Source organism: Neomonachus schauinslandi, chromosome 6, assembly GCF_002201575.2.
Source record: "Neomonachus schauinslandi chromosome 6, ASM220157v2, whole genome shotgun sequence".
Taxonomy (NCBI): domain Eukaryota; kingdom Metazoa; phylum Chordata; class Mammalia; order Carnivora; family Phocidae; genus Neomonachus; species Neomonachus schauinslandi.
The window spans coordinates 117,100,746-117,113,427 of record NC_058408.1 but is presented as its reverse complement, the minus strand read 5'-3'; the positions used below and the strand labels follow the sequence as shown (position 1 = coordinate 117,113,427).

The window sequence follows — 12,682 nt, the reverse complement described above, 5'->3', positions numbered from 1 at the left end:
CGCGGGGGGGGGGGCGGAGCTCCCGAGTCAGGGGGGGCTTTCTGGGGCGGCCAGGGAAGAGTTCCCGGGACCTGTGGGGGGCGGAGCTCCTGGGTCGGGTCGGGGGGACTTCCTGGGGCCCTAGGGACGCGGGGGGAGAAGAGTTCCTGGGGCAACGAGGGGAAAGAAAGAGTTCCCGGAGCGGGCGGGATGGGGGGGGAAGTTGTGGGGGACAGGGGACGAGTTCCCGGGACTCGCGGGAGGTGGGGGGGTGGACTGGGGGCTGACTGAGGGTGGATGGGCGGGCGGGTGGGGGTCGTCCGCTCGCGGCGGCTCACCACGACGGGTCCGGAGTCCGGAAGGCCGGCGCGCGGGGCTGCGTCCCGGAGGCAGAGGCCGCGTGACTGAGGGCGGCGGGCCGGACGTGGGTCACGGGGTGTAAAGGAGGAAGTGCCACCGATGGGCCCGCCAAGATGTCACCAATGGAAACGCGCCCTGCAGGTGCGGCCCGCGGCCCGCGCGGTCGGCCCAGGCAGGAAGTGGGAGGAAGGAGGGAAGAAAAGCAACGAGGAAGACCGTTCTAAGTGAGTTCTCAGGAAGGTGCCAGGATGGGGAAAAGTCCAGAGTACCAGCGCAGGGGAGGGGTAGATTGGGACGATTTATGTGGAAGGAGAAACCGTGAAATTAAAAAAAAAATCTGTAAAAACCTCTGGAAGCAGGAAGAATTTACAATGGAAACTAATAGACAAAAGGCAGAACCTCTTTGTATATACATGACCTTGTTTTATATATTTGGCCATAGACATGTAAATATTTTGCATCAGTTTAAAAGATTAATTTTAAAACTCGCCCCAAAACTCGCAATTCTTAATATCCAACAAAGAATTACGTTTCATGAACCTCTGTATCCGAGTTCAAAAGAACAATCCTGAAAATAATTATTAAAGCAACTGCAGGGGGGCCTGGGTAGCTCAGTTGGCTAAGCGTCTGCCTGCCTTCGGCTCAGATACGATCCCAGGGTCGTGGGATCGACCCGGCGTGAGGCTCCCTGCTCCGAGGGAAACCTGCTTCTCCCCTCTCCCTGCCACTCCCCGTGCTAGTGCTCGCTTGCCCTCTGTCAAATAAGTAAAATCTTAAAAAAAATAAAATAAAGCAATTGTAATGTGAGCAGTGACTAAATTTTATATTAAGGAGTTTTAAAAGTTTAGTTGTAATTATGGTGCTATGGTTTTATTTTTGGAGTCAATACTTAGATATATTTGATGTCTAGAATCTGATTCTGAGTGGACGGAGCGGGATTACAGATGAAACAAACGGGTGATGATTTAGTAATTATGGAAACTGGGCGATGGGTACATGGAGTCTCCTTATACTTTTGTCTATTTTTCTGTATGTTAAATACTTTTAGTAATGAAATTATTTAAGAAAAGAAAGTTGAATGAATCTACTTACTAGAAATAACTATGAAATGAACAGGATTTATAGGGAAGAGGAACCTACTTAGGTGAGAGTATGCGAAGCCAGACTCTTAGCAAAGGAGTTCAGTCCTTCATTACAAAATAGCTCCAAGGAAAAAGACCAAGTGAATACCTACTGAATAAAAGAAATTTAAGAGATTTATCATGGATTCACAACACATGGGGCATATTTGATTTTGAGTCAAAGTGATAAACACTGAGATTATTTGAAGACTGACTAAAAATTTGATATTAAAGTTTTTTATATTAAAGTATATTTACTTAGTTTAGATATAGAATTGTAGTTATGTTTAAAAATAAAGGAATTACTTTCTAGAGTTTCATTCACTGGAAATATCTGTGGATGAAACAAGTGTGTTGGCTGGGATTTGTTTAAAAATTACTAGGTGGGGAATGTAAAGAAAAACTGTCCCTGATTGTGGAAGCTGGGTGACAAGAATCAAAATCCAGCCATTCCATGGAAAGTTATACACAGGCACTAAACACTCATGAATTCAAGAGAAGTAAAACAGTATTCTGAAGAAAAATTAAACCACAAAATTGGCTTGTTTTTGGAAAGAATTCTCTCTACAGAGCTGAGGTACCTTGACTACTTCATAAGCATTTATTTCACTTCTTGAAAACCTCTTCAAAATATAATCTTGGTAATTTATATGATTAGTATGCGTTTTCTCATTTTATTTGAATGTATTTGTTGCAGTTAAGTAGTTTTACATATGCCTTCTTGGCTTAAGTGGTTGATGACGCCGGGGAGGCCACGGTTAATAATTGATCGGCCATGATACGGTTCCTGCCTGAAGGAACAACCTGTACCAAAGAGGAAAGCAGAGGAAGATCCTCCACAGCCTTGAAAGCCTGGTTTGGTATTTTGTACTTTAGTCTAAGACCAATGTGAAGTCATTTAAATTGTTTCAAAATGGAATGTGGTATAATTTGTGTTTCTGCTTTTCAACAGAACAGTCTAGCTGCTAGCTGGAAAACAAATGGTGGGAACAGATGCATGGAGAGGAGATGGGAAGCAATGAGATGAAGTTTAGGAAAAACTGATGGTACCCTGAAATAAAAACATTGTGGTAGAAATGAAGCAACTGTGCGAAGATTTGAGTGATGTGCGGTAGATAAAATTTACCAAACTTGGGAGAGTCATTCATTAACTCAGAAATATTGTGCACTTAAAAAATGCAGGCACTGTGCTAGATCCACAGAGCAGTGGACTAGGAAATCAATTTAAAAAAATGAAGAAAAAGGGCTCCTTGCTCAGCAGGGTGCCTGGTTTCTCCTCTTCCTCTGCCCCCCCTCCCCGCTTAAGCTCTCTCTGACAAATAATAAAATCTTTAAAAAAAAAAGAAACGAAGAAATACATGTATGACGACAAATTCTGAATGACCCAAAACTAGACAATGGGGATTAATTTACACTGGGGCTCTGAGGAAGTGACATTTAAACAGATCCTAAGCATGAGTAGGGGTGGGAATGTGAAACTTTTTTCCCCAATAAATACATAAGGTATAAAAGGAGTTTAGAAGACCCTATTTTTGTTCTTGTTGTTCCTTTGTGCATTATCCTATTTATTCCTCCCTGAATGCTTGTTCAAATTCTTTATATTTTTAAAAGTACCCCTTTGCCAAGGTCTGTTTTTGTATTGGTTGCTTTTTATAAATATTTTACTTTGTGGTGAATCCTTTTTTTTTTTTTAAATTTTTTTTTTTTTTTAATTTGACAGAGAAAGCACAAGGGCAGGCGGGGGGCAGCAGGGAGAGGGAGAAGCAGGCTGCCCTGCTGAGCTCCCAGGACCCTGGATCATGACGCTTAACCAAATGAGCCACCCAGGGGCCCCGAAGATTTTTTTTTAAGTAACCTCTACACCCAATGTGGGGCTCAAACTTAACAACCCTGAGGATCAAGAGTCGCATGCTCTACCAACTGAGCCAGCCTGGCAACTCATGGCGAATCCTTTTAATCTTCATACTCAGTTCTTATTAAATTCACAAGAGAATTTTAGATATTATTTCCGCTGCTTATGTCTGTTTTCCACTTGAGGAGCCAAGATGGGTCTGGAGAAAAAGCAATTCCCTGTCTAGGGACAGTATATCAGCAGAGCCCAGACCCCTAATTTGTTATGGATAGTTTTCCTGTTCCACTGAAACCCTCAAATGTCTCTCCTAACCCAGCAACTCTATAAAGTCCCAATTCAGTGGCTCTTACACATTTCTTGCTGTCAAATACTCGAGAATATGATGTAGTTCTGAACCAACTACTTCAAGAAAGCACACCCTCACACAGTTGTGCCAAAATTTCAAGGGGCTGAGGCATCTGAAGTGTGACAACTCTGACCCTAATTTGTACAAGCCAAGTTTAGTACACAAAGCTACCTCAGAGCTATTAAGGAGAAGCTGTAGATGGATCATTAAATACGTTATTAACATTCTAAATGTTTATTGCTATTACTACATTTTTATCCATCAAAGGAGATATATATGATCTGTATGCAACAGGAAAGCTGTTTTCCATTATCTTTTCATTATCGGGCTTTTAGTTTACATACTGTAGCTAAGTATGGGGTAATAATACACTTTCCCTCAATGTTCATTTCTCAAAAGCTGTGTTAACTAAAAAGCAAAAATAGTATGTGATGTTAGGTAATTTATATCTATAATGCTTATATTAAAATTGACATAAGGGACAAATTTTTACCCAACATAGAACAAGCAACTGTATTATTGATTGCATTCTGCAGGTGACTCAGGAATCAAAATCTAAGTTACCACAGAGGAAAAAAATATATTATCAGATGAAGTTTTCATAAAAAGAAACACTGCTATTTCACTTCCATTGCTAAAGATAAAATCTGTTTTCAAGTGAGGGAAAAATTTCATCATCTCTATTAATTGGTAGTGCTCTCCCCACAAGAAATATGATTCAGCATAGCTAACAAATTTAAGGAGGGGGGGGGTTGTTAAAGAAAATACAATTGCTAAGCAGTCTCCCAACCACCTCCCCTACCAACCTTCCTGTAGCTCTTTCCCCTGAGTAAGCAGCCCCTGGGTGGGTGACCATTTAGATCCCAGAGCCGGGCAAAGGCCTCAGGAGGCCTTGTGGCTTACACTCATGGTCTCCAGAGAGATGGTTACAGTACATGCCCACAGCCCCTCAAGGGGCCTACAGCTTCCTTCTGGGGCTCTGTGGAGAGCTGACACCTTGTCAGGTCCCATGCAGCTGCCATAGGAGCGAAGACTGCTGTAGCATCTTGTGCTCAGTGTTTGCCGCTCAGGGGACCACAGCACACTGCCCTGGGAGAGTGGAGAACAGATCCAAGAGGAAAGAAACATGACAATGCACAGGAGAGTGGCTCAAGCACCCGGAGAGAATACCATGCATTCAGACAACAGCTTAGAACAGTAGACAGTTTTAAGGGAACGAGAAGTGCTGGACAAAACACTTAAATTTTTTTTAACAGAAAAATAAAATGAGCACTTTCAGATACTCAATTACAGAATATAAAACTGTTTTAGTACTAAAATTTTGAATATAAAATTAATAATAAAGCACAGTGGCCTCAAAAACCAAGTGGAAGAAAGATCTCAAAACAAAGAGAAAAGAAACAAAGGGAAAAAGATGAAATTTGGAGCACACGGATGTAACACAAGACAAAAGAAATGACATGTCAATAATAGGAATTCCAGAAGGAGAAAAAGACACAAATGGAGGCAGAACAGATAAAGAATGAAAGGGAGATTTTCCTGGCTTAAGATATACATGGTCGTGTAGTTCCCAACAGATATTTTTAAGACACAACCTAGGCATATGTTGCTAAAACTCCTAAATTTAAAGTATAGAAAAAAATGGCTTTGGAGAAAGAACAAACTGGGTACAAAGGATAAAAATATGATCGTTAACCACATGTGCCTACTGAACACTTGAAAGTGACAAGTACAAATTGAGATGTGCTGTAAGTATAAAACGCACACCAAATTGCAAAGATTAAAAGAACATAACACCTCAATGTTAAAATATTGATTACACATTAAAGTATTATTTTGGATAACAGTCGATCAAAGTATTTTCAAATATACTAAATTAAATATTAAAACACATCCCAACTCATTCTCCTAAGGCCAGTATTACCCTGTTTTATGGGCTGAAATGTGTGTCCAAAATTTAGATGTTTAAGTCCTAACCTCAGCACCTCAGAATGTGAGATTTGGAGATAGTCTTTTTACAAAATGAGGTCATCAGAATGAGCCATATTCCATTATGACTGATATCCCTCCAAGAAGGGGAAATTTGGATACAGACAAGATGACGCAAAACACAGAAGACAGCCATCTAACAAACGAAGGAGAGAGGTCTGGAATATATCATTTCCTCGTGGCCCTTAGAAGGAACGAACCAACCCTGCTGACTGATGCCTTGATCTAGGATTTCTGGCCTCTATAACTGCAAGACAGTAAATTTCTGTTACAACCCAGTCTGTAGTATTTTGTTATGGCAGCCCTAGTTAAACTAATACAATCTGATACCAAAACCAGACAGACATCACAGGAAGAGATAACTACATACTAATATCCTTTATGAGGACAGGTGCAAAATTCCTCAACAAAATACTACAAACTGAATTCAACATGTAAGAAAAGTTACACACGATGACCAAATGGAATTCATCCCAGGAATGCTTAAAGGTATTTCAATGTAAGAAAATGTTCTTGAATTAGGTAGTAGTAATGATGGTTTTCACAACATTGTGAATACACTAAAAACCTGATTTGTACCCTTTAAACTGGGTGAACTATATGGTATGTGAACTATATCTCAAATATGAAACAAATTTGTCATTAATATTCTATTGGACAGCGTAATTCTAAACAAATTTTGTGTAAAGCAGAACAAAAACCTATGGAAATGCCAATAATGGATCATCTCTGCAATGTAGATAGACTTATAAGAGGGTGAGGAATTTGTAATATTCACACTAGGTGAGAATTTTTGTAAAAGAGCCATACTGTCAGGGAAACCTAACAGGAATTCAGCATTTTTCATTCTAGTCTTTTTCCCCCTTAATGATTACCACTTTTTGTGCTGTGTTTAAAGACATCTTTTTCTTAGGCCAAGGCCATATGGATATTTTTTTAAACTTCAAAAGCTCTGTTGTTTTCATCTACATTTTTATGTTTTGGTCTACAATCAACCTGGAATTGGTTTTCCATTTCCAAGAGTGTTAGAATTAGTTTATTGAGTTTCACAGGCTAATTTTGCCCATGAACTCAGATGAAAAGATCCTAAAGAAATTATCACCCAACCAAATCCAGCAATACACAAAGCAATAATCATGACCAAATTGGGTTTATTCCAAAAATGCAATTGTAGCTCATAATTTCAAAGTCAATCCTTGCAATCTGTCACAGACATATTAATGAAGCTCAAATGAGTTAACTAAGAATTTTTCAAGTTTTAGGAGAAATGCTAAGAAATACCTACACAATATAAGGAAAAAAAGGAAACTGATGAATTCCCCTATAAACTGGGAGTAGGGAAAACCTTCCTGACCATGACCCAAAACCCAGAATATGAGAAAATACTGAAAAATTTCATTACATAAATACAAACAAAAACCCAGAACAAAAGCCTCCAAACCTCTTATGCATAGCTAAAAAACACCAAGTTAAGCAAAAATACCAATGATAAAACGGGAAAGACATTTCCAATTTTTCCCCAAAACATTAATATCCTTAATACAGTCCAACCACCCAAAAAGGAAAATGGGTTAGAGGTATAGTCTAATAGGAAAAGCTAGAAGCAACCCAATTGCCCACCACTAGAAGTCCAGCTGAATAAACTTTGGTGGACCCAATTAATGAAGTATTACACCTTAAACTAAAGAAGGAGTCAAAGACCACTGTGGCTTTTATTCTCTTTGGTGCACAAATTATCCAGTTTGTGGCCAGTGGGAGCCCTTCAGATTGGTTCCTGACTTTCTTGACACAACCACAGTGGATTAAAACACATCCTGTATGTTAGAACTCATGACTCCATAATGATACCAGAAAAAGCATCTTGGGCACATGCTAGAGATCACTAAATTATGTTGGATATTGATAAACATCAGGAATGAATCAAAAACTTAACCTACCATTTATAAAGTACAACAGAATAATCAAATGATTAACAAAGAAAGTTTCCTCTCTCTAGTAGTATTCCTACTAATAAATGAGAAGGAATATTTAAAGTGTCACTAATTTGGAAATATTAACAAAACAATGGATTTAGGGGAAGACCATCAATGGCTGCTAACATCACAAAGGGGGAACACAAGTAAGTGCTTCGGCAGGAGTAGACAGCACCTCCAATGAAGTATTCTTTCCAAAAAGATAATCTCAGCAGAACCAGAACAGCCTTTAGAGGTAACTACCATTTTACAGGAAATGCAGAGGTCAGAGATTGAGACACCACCTTTGAATGTAATCAGAAAAACCCAAAGCCTGAGGAAGGAACTCAGTATGTGACACTCAACCTGATTTATTCAATAAAGAAAAGAGAACCTCTAGATTGCACTAATAAGGTAGTTACTTGTTCACACTTAAAAGGTGGCTGGTACAAATCGAGATGTGCTGTAAATATAAAGTACACACTGGATTTTGAAAACTTAATTTGGAAAAAAAAAGTAATTTAAAAATTACATGATATATTTTGAACATATGTTAAACTAAATTATTAGAATGAACATGTTTTTTATTAAAAAATATGAAATTACATATGTGGCTTGCATTATATTTCCACTGGACAGCGCTGCTCTGATTAACAGAATCTGAGAGAGAGATTATCTACCAAATATAAGGTGGGACCTTGTTTGGATTCCAATTCAAGCCAGCTATAAAAAAAATATTATTGGATTATACGGGCAGGTGCATTTGAACGCAGGGTATTTGATGATCTCAAGGAATTATTTCTTCAGGTGTGATAATGGTACTGTAGTTATATTTTTTCAAAAAAATCTGTAGAATATAAGCTAAAATATTTATGGATAAAAACCTTATTATGTCTGGGATTTGCTGTCAAATAAGCCAGACTTGGCTTTAGATGAGCCGGATTCTCCCTCTTACCTGCCTCTTGTTTTCCACAAGAACTCCAATTCCGGCCAGTAAGATGGGAGCAGGGTCCCTGGCAGAGGAGGGCTGTCCCTGTCAGACAGACCTGAGTCCTATTCCCTCCCTGGGCAAGTGACTTCATTTTCCCCCTGGGCCTCCATTTTCTCATCTGTACAACGAGGATAATGCCAATACCCCCCTACCCCCTTACAGACTGGTCATGAGCATGTGACTTAAAAATACTATCAAACTCTTAGCTCTGTGCCTGGACCCAGTAAGGGTCAATTAATGTGCTTCTACAAAAAGTCTGAGAGCCAAAGCTCAGATTCAGGAGACCCGTTACCATTTTTGCAGCCCCTGGAGGCACTTATCCTGGATGGGCACCATATGTCTCCACACTCTTCCTTCACAGTTTTGGCCGTATCTGAGGACTAACCTAAATCAGTCTTTTCGCTTAAATCAATTCACATTTTTACTTGAATTATTTTATGTTTACTGAGACCTTTGTACCAATAAACTTAAATGAAAACCAGTCACTTGCCAATTAAAAAAAAAATCCAAAAAAAGCAAATACCATAAAAAGAATGTTAAAATAGAAAAAATAAAAATAAAAAGGAGACCGTAATATAGAATAAGCCTAATCAATTTACAAAATGCATACGGGCACAAGAGATGACTGAAGATGGGCTTGCTTAAACATTAGTAACTAGTAACATCAGCAATCGCTCCCAAAATTCATTAAAAGTAGAAATTTACTCACTTATTTTAAAATGCAGAATCGTGTCTAGAAATTAATAGTGAAAACATCACTTTTCACTGACATATTTTTTGTCTAACCGGAGAACCCAAGGTATTTTCATTCTTACTAGGAATTCAGAAACAAATAGTTAACCTTTAAAAACGTGACTAAAAGTAATAGAACTACATTAAGATAGGTAATTCCGACAATGTTTTGAACTGAAAGGGTATTTGAAGTCTTCAAAACTCTTCCAGCTCCACCAGGTTCCGAATACCTGAGGCGCTGCCCCCCTCCCGGGGGCCCCACCGGGCGGTTCCCCCCCTTAGCGCGCAGCCGCTCGCAGACTCCTCTCCCGCCACGCACGCGGCCCGCAGTGGCAGATAGGAGCCCGGAGGCCCCCCCGATAGTTGTGAGAACTAGAGAAGGAAGCACGTTCCTTCGTCCTAGGGCCTCGGGGAAATAAACTACTGCGAAGAGCTTCCAGCGGACAGGCGGGCCGGGACCCAAGGGACGCCGGGCGGGGGCGGGGGTGGGTGTGGGGGGAGGTCCCGCAGGAGCTGGGGAGGGGGGTCTCCCGGGTCTGGGGATTTGTCTGGCAGGAACCTGAGAGCTCCTTAAAGGTACAAACCAACGGGGAGGGGCCTGTGGCCTCCCAACCAGGTCTATAAAAGACCAGGGTCGGTCGAGTCCCCGAGACTCGCTCGGCGTCACCAGGCCGCCCAGCGCCACTTTCAGTGAACCACGCGGGAACGCTGAAGGTAGAGGGCGCAGCGCGAGCGCCGGCAGTCTCCAGAAGTTTCTTAGGCGCAGTCAAAAATCAGCAAAAAATACGTTCAAGGATACAAAGAAATAAAAGACAAGGAAAAAGAAACGGCCGATTAAGCTCGCTCGGCAGAAGTATAGTCACCAGGCAAAAATCACCAGAACCAGAGTTTCTACCCAAAATGCAGACACTATACCTCTAAAAGCAGGAGACAAAACGCAGACTGGCGCTCAGGATCCGCACGCCGCACGGAGAGGAAGAAAAGGCCGCAAAGACCGAGAGTGGAGGCTCAGCGAGCGGGAACGTGGGAGGGGGGAGGAGTCAGTTCCCAACCAGTCTGGTGCAACTCAACCACGTGAAAGTACTGCTTTCATTTTTAAATGAAGCCCCTCTCCCACGGTCGCCAGGTGCCCTCACGCTATTCCTGGCAGGGGCGCTCAAGCTCTGCTACCCCTGGAGTCCCCATCAGGCCTTTCCTCCCTTCCTCGCCGCGGGCCCTACCTCCCCCAGCCCTAAATCTCAGCCCGTGGTCCAGTCCCTGAGTGTAAGGCCGTTGACCTCTGACCCCACCTCCCCCGATCCCAAATCTCAGCCCCGCCACCCTTGACCCCAGTGAACTCAGTCCCCAGTTTGTACCCCAGTAAGCGGCCTTTGACCTCAGATCCTACCTCTCCCAACCCCAACTCTCAGCCCCGCCGTCCGCAGCCCCTATGTGCCCAGTCCCCATTCGGTTCCCGTGTGTGAGGCCCCTGATTTCAGACCTAGCCTCCCCCGACTCCAAATTTCAGTCCCGCTGTCCCCACACCCAAAGGCCCAGCTCTCGGTCGGTTCCAGTTGTGCGGCCCTCGGCCTCGGACCCGCCGCCCGTCCCGCCCCTCACCTCGGGCTCCGAGCCTCCACTCTCCCGCTCTTCACATCCGGCACCTCGATCGTCCCTCTGAGCACCTAGAGGAGGGTGGAACGCGGGGAACTTGGCAGTTGTAGCTGAGGCAGTTGAGGCTTGTTTACCATCACCATGGAAACCCCTGGCAGCGCGCCCTGGGCGGGGCCTCCGAGGGGCGGGGTCTGGCGCGCGGCAGGCCCGAGTGCACAACTCCCGCCCGTCGGGCGTACGCGGCGTTTACCTCAGCCTCGCTGCTCGGGGTTTGCCCGATTCCCGCTCGGCCCTGCACCCCAGCACCCAGGAGCAACAGCCCCAGGAGCAACAGCCCCGGGAGCCCGCGCCCCCGCCCCACTTCCGGCTGCCGGCTTGAGCGCCGGCCGGTTTACCCGCGGAACCCCACCTTCTTCTCCAGGAAGACGCGGCGAAGGGCTACTTCCACCACGGAGCCGGAAGGACGCAAAGAGCGGGGCGGGGCGGGGCCTCCGCGGCGGGCGTCCGGGGGCGGGGCCGCGAGGGCGCCGTTGTGACGCGCATGGAGCGGAGCCAAGGATTGGTCCGCAGGGCGCGGGGCAGGGCTGGGGCCTGTGGAAGCGGGCGGTGTTGAGACTGGAGCGGCGGGACCAGGGCGAGCCCTTCTTGGGCGGGGGGAAGGGAGGGGCGTGTCTGATCAGCAGTATTTTTTTTTTTTTTTTTTTAAGATTTTATTTATTTGAGAGCGAGAGACAGATAGCGAGTGAGAACACTGAGCGGGGAGGAGAGGGAGAAGCAGGCTCCCCACTGAGCAGGGAGCCCGATGGGGGGCTCGATCCCAGGACTCTGGGATCATGACCTGAGCCCAAGGCAGCCGCTTAACCGACTGAGGCACCCAGGCGCCCATGATAAGCAGCAGTATTGAGCTCCTGAATGTCCGGACTAGGAGAGTCCCTCCCAAAACAGTGAGCTCAAAGGACTCCCGGGTTGAAGACCAGCGTGAGAAGAAAATGAGAGTTATTTCCTGTCGAGGAAGAAATAGGAACCGAAAACACGAGACAGATAAAGGCGGCTCCGATTGCAGGATTTAGGGAAGGATTAACAGGTTTACTGAGGTGGCTCCCATGATTATCACTTGGGCTAAGACCCCAGTCTCTGAAGGTGACCCAAAAGACCCAGGGAGAATGCAAGGTTTTCAGTCAGAACATCTGAGACTACAGGGTGGGTGGAAAAGGCTACCCAGTGGACATTTTCTTGATGTGTTATGGGGTTAGTAATTATTACCATTTTAATTTTTGGAGACTCTCTTCAGAGGAAGAAATGAAGGCATTCATCACAGGTTTAGCAGAGCATATTATTTCAAAATCACTGGTTATATTAAGGAAATGCTTGGAATAGTGGCAGATAATGAGTGGATGACAATAGTAGAGGAAAGAGCAGCTTGTCAGAAGAAGCTGATTCCAGAAAAGAAAAATGGGAAAAGTAAAAGCAAGAGCTTTCAAGGGAGGTGAAAATGTACAAGGAGAAAATTAAGCAAAATTACAGAAAATGAGTCCTATAAAAATCAGGTAGGTGTTCTTAAGAAAGCCCACAATGACTCCATCACAGGTCACACTGTAGAAAAGTCTGGATCTGGAGATAAAATGCAAGCATCCAATCTGAGGCAAATACTAAAATTATACCCAAAAAATAGTGCTTCAGAATTAAGGGACTGCGAAGCCAGGTCCAAGAAGATACGTTCATGTAGTCCATTAAGAGAGACTCAGCCAGGGCACCTGGGTGGCTCAG

At 43.7% G+C, this 12,682-nt stretch overlaps 1 protein-coding gene across 7 annotated transcripts in view; it reads right to left on the bottom strand.

Annotated features, from left to right (window-relative positions):
- HNRNPF (heterogeneous nuclear ribonucleoprotein F) overlaps positions 1-11,377 on the bottom strand; it is a 19,297-nt gene extending 7,920 nt beyond the window's left edge. Inside the window, exons 1-3 of one of the 7 annotated variants that reach the window (XM_044916103.1) lie at positions 11,325-11,353; positions 10,922-10,986; positions 318-474 (exon numbers count right to left, since the gene is read on the bottom strand). The gene's annotated coding sequence lies outside the window, so the exon portion shown is untranslated. Of the gene's footprint in view, positions 1-317; positions 475-10,237; positions 10,349-10,921; positions 10,987-11,324 lie in introns of those variants that run through there. The other 6 variants (XM_021700068.1, XM_021700072.2, XM_021700073.1 and 3 more) reach the window with 6 other exon arrangements.
- Positions 11,378-12,682: the final 1,305 nt, after the last annotated feature.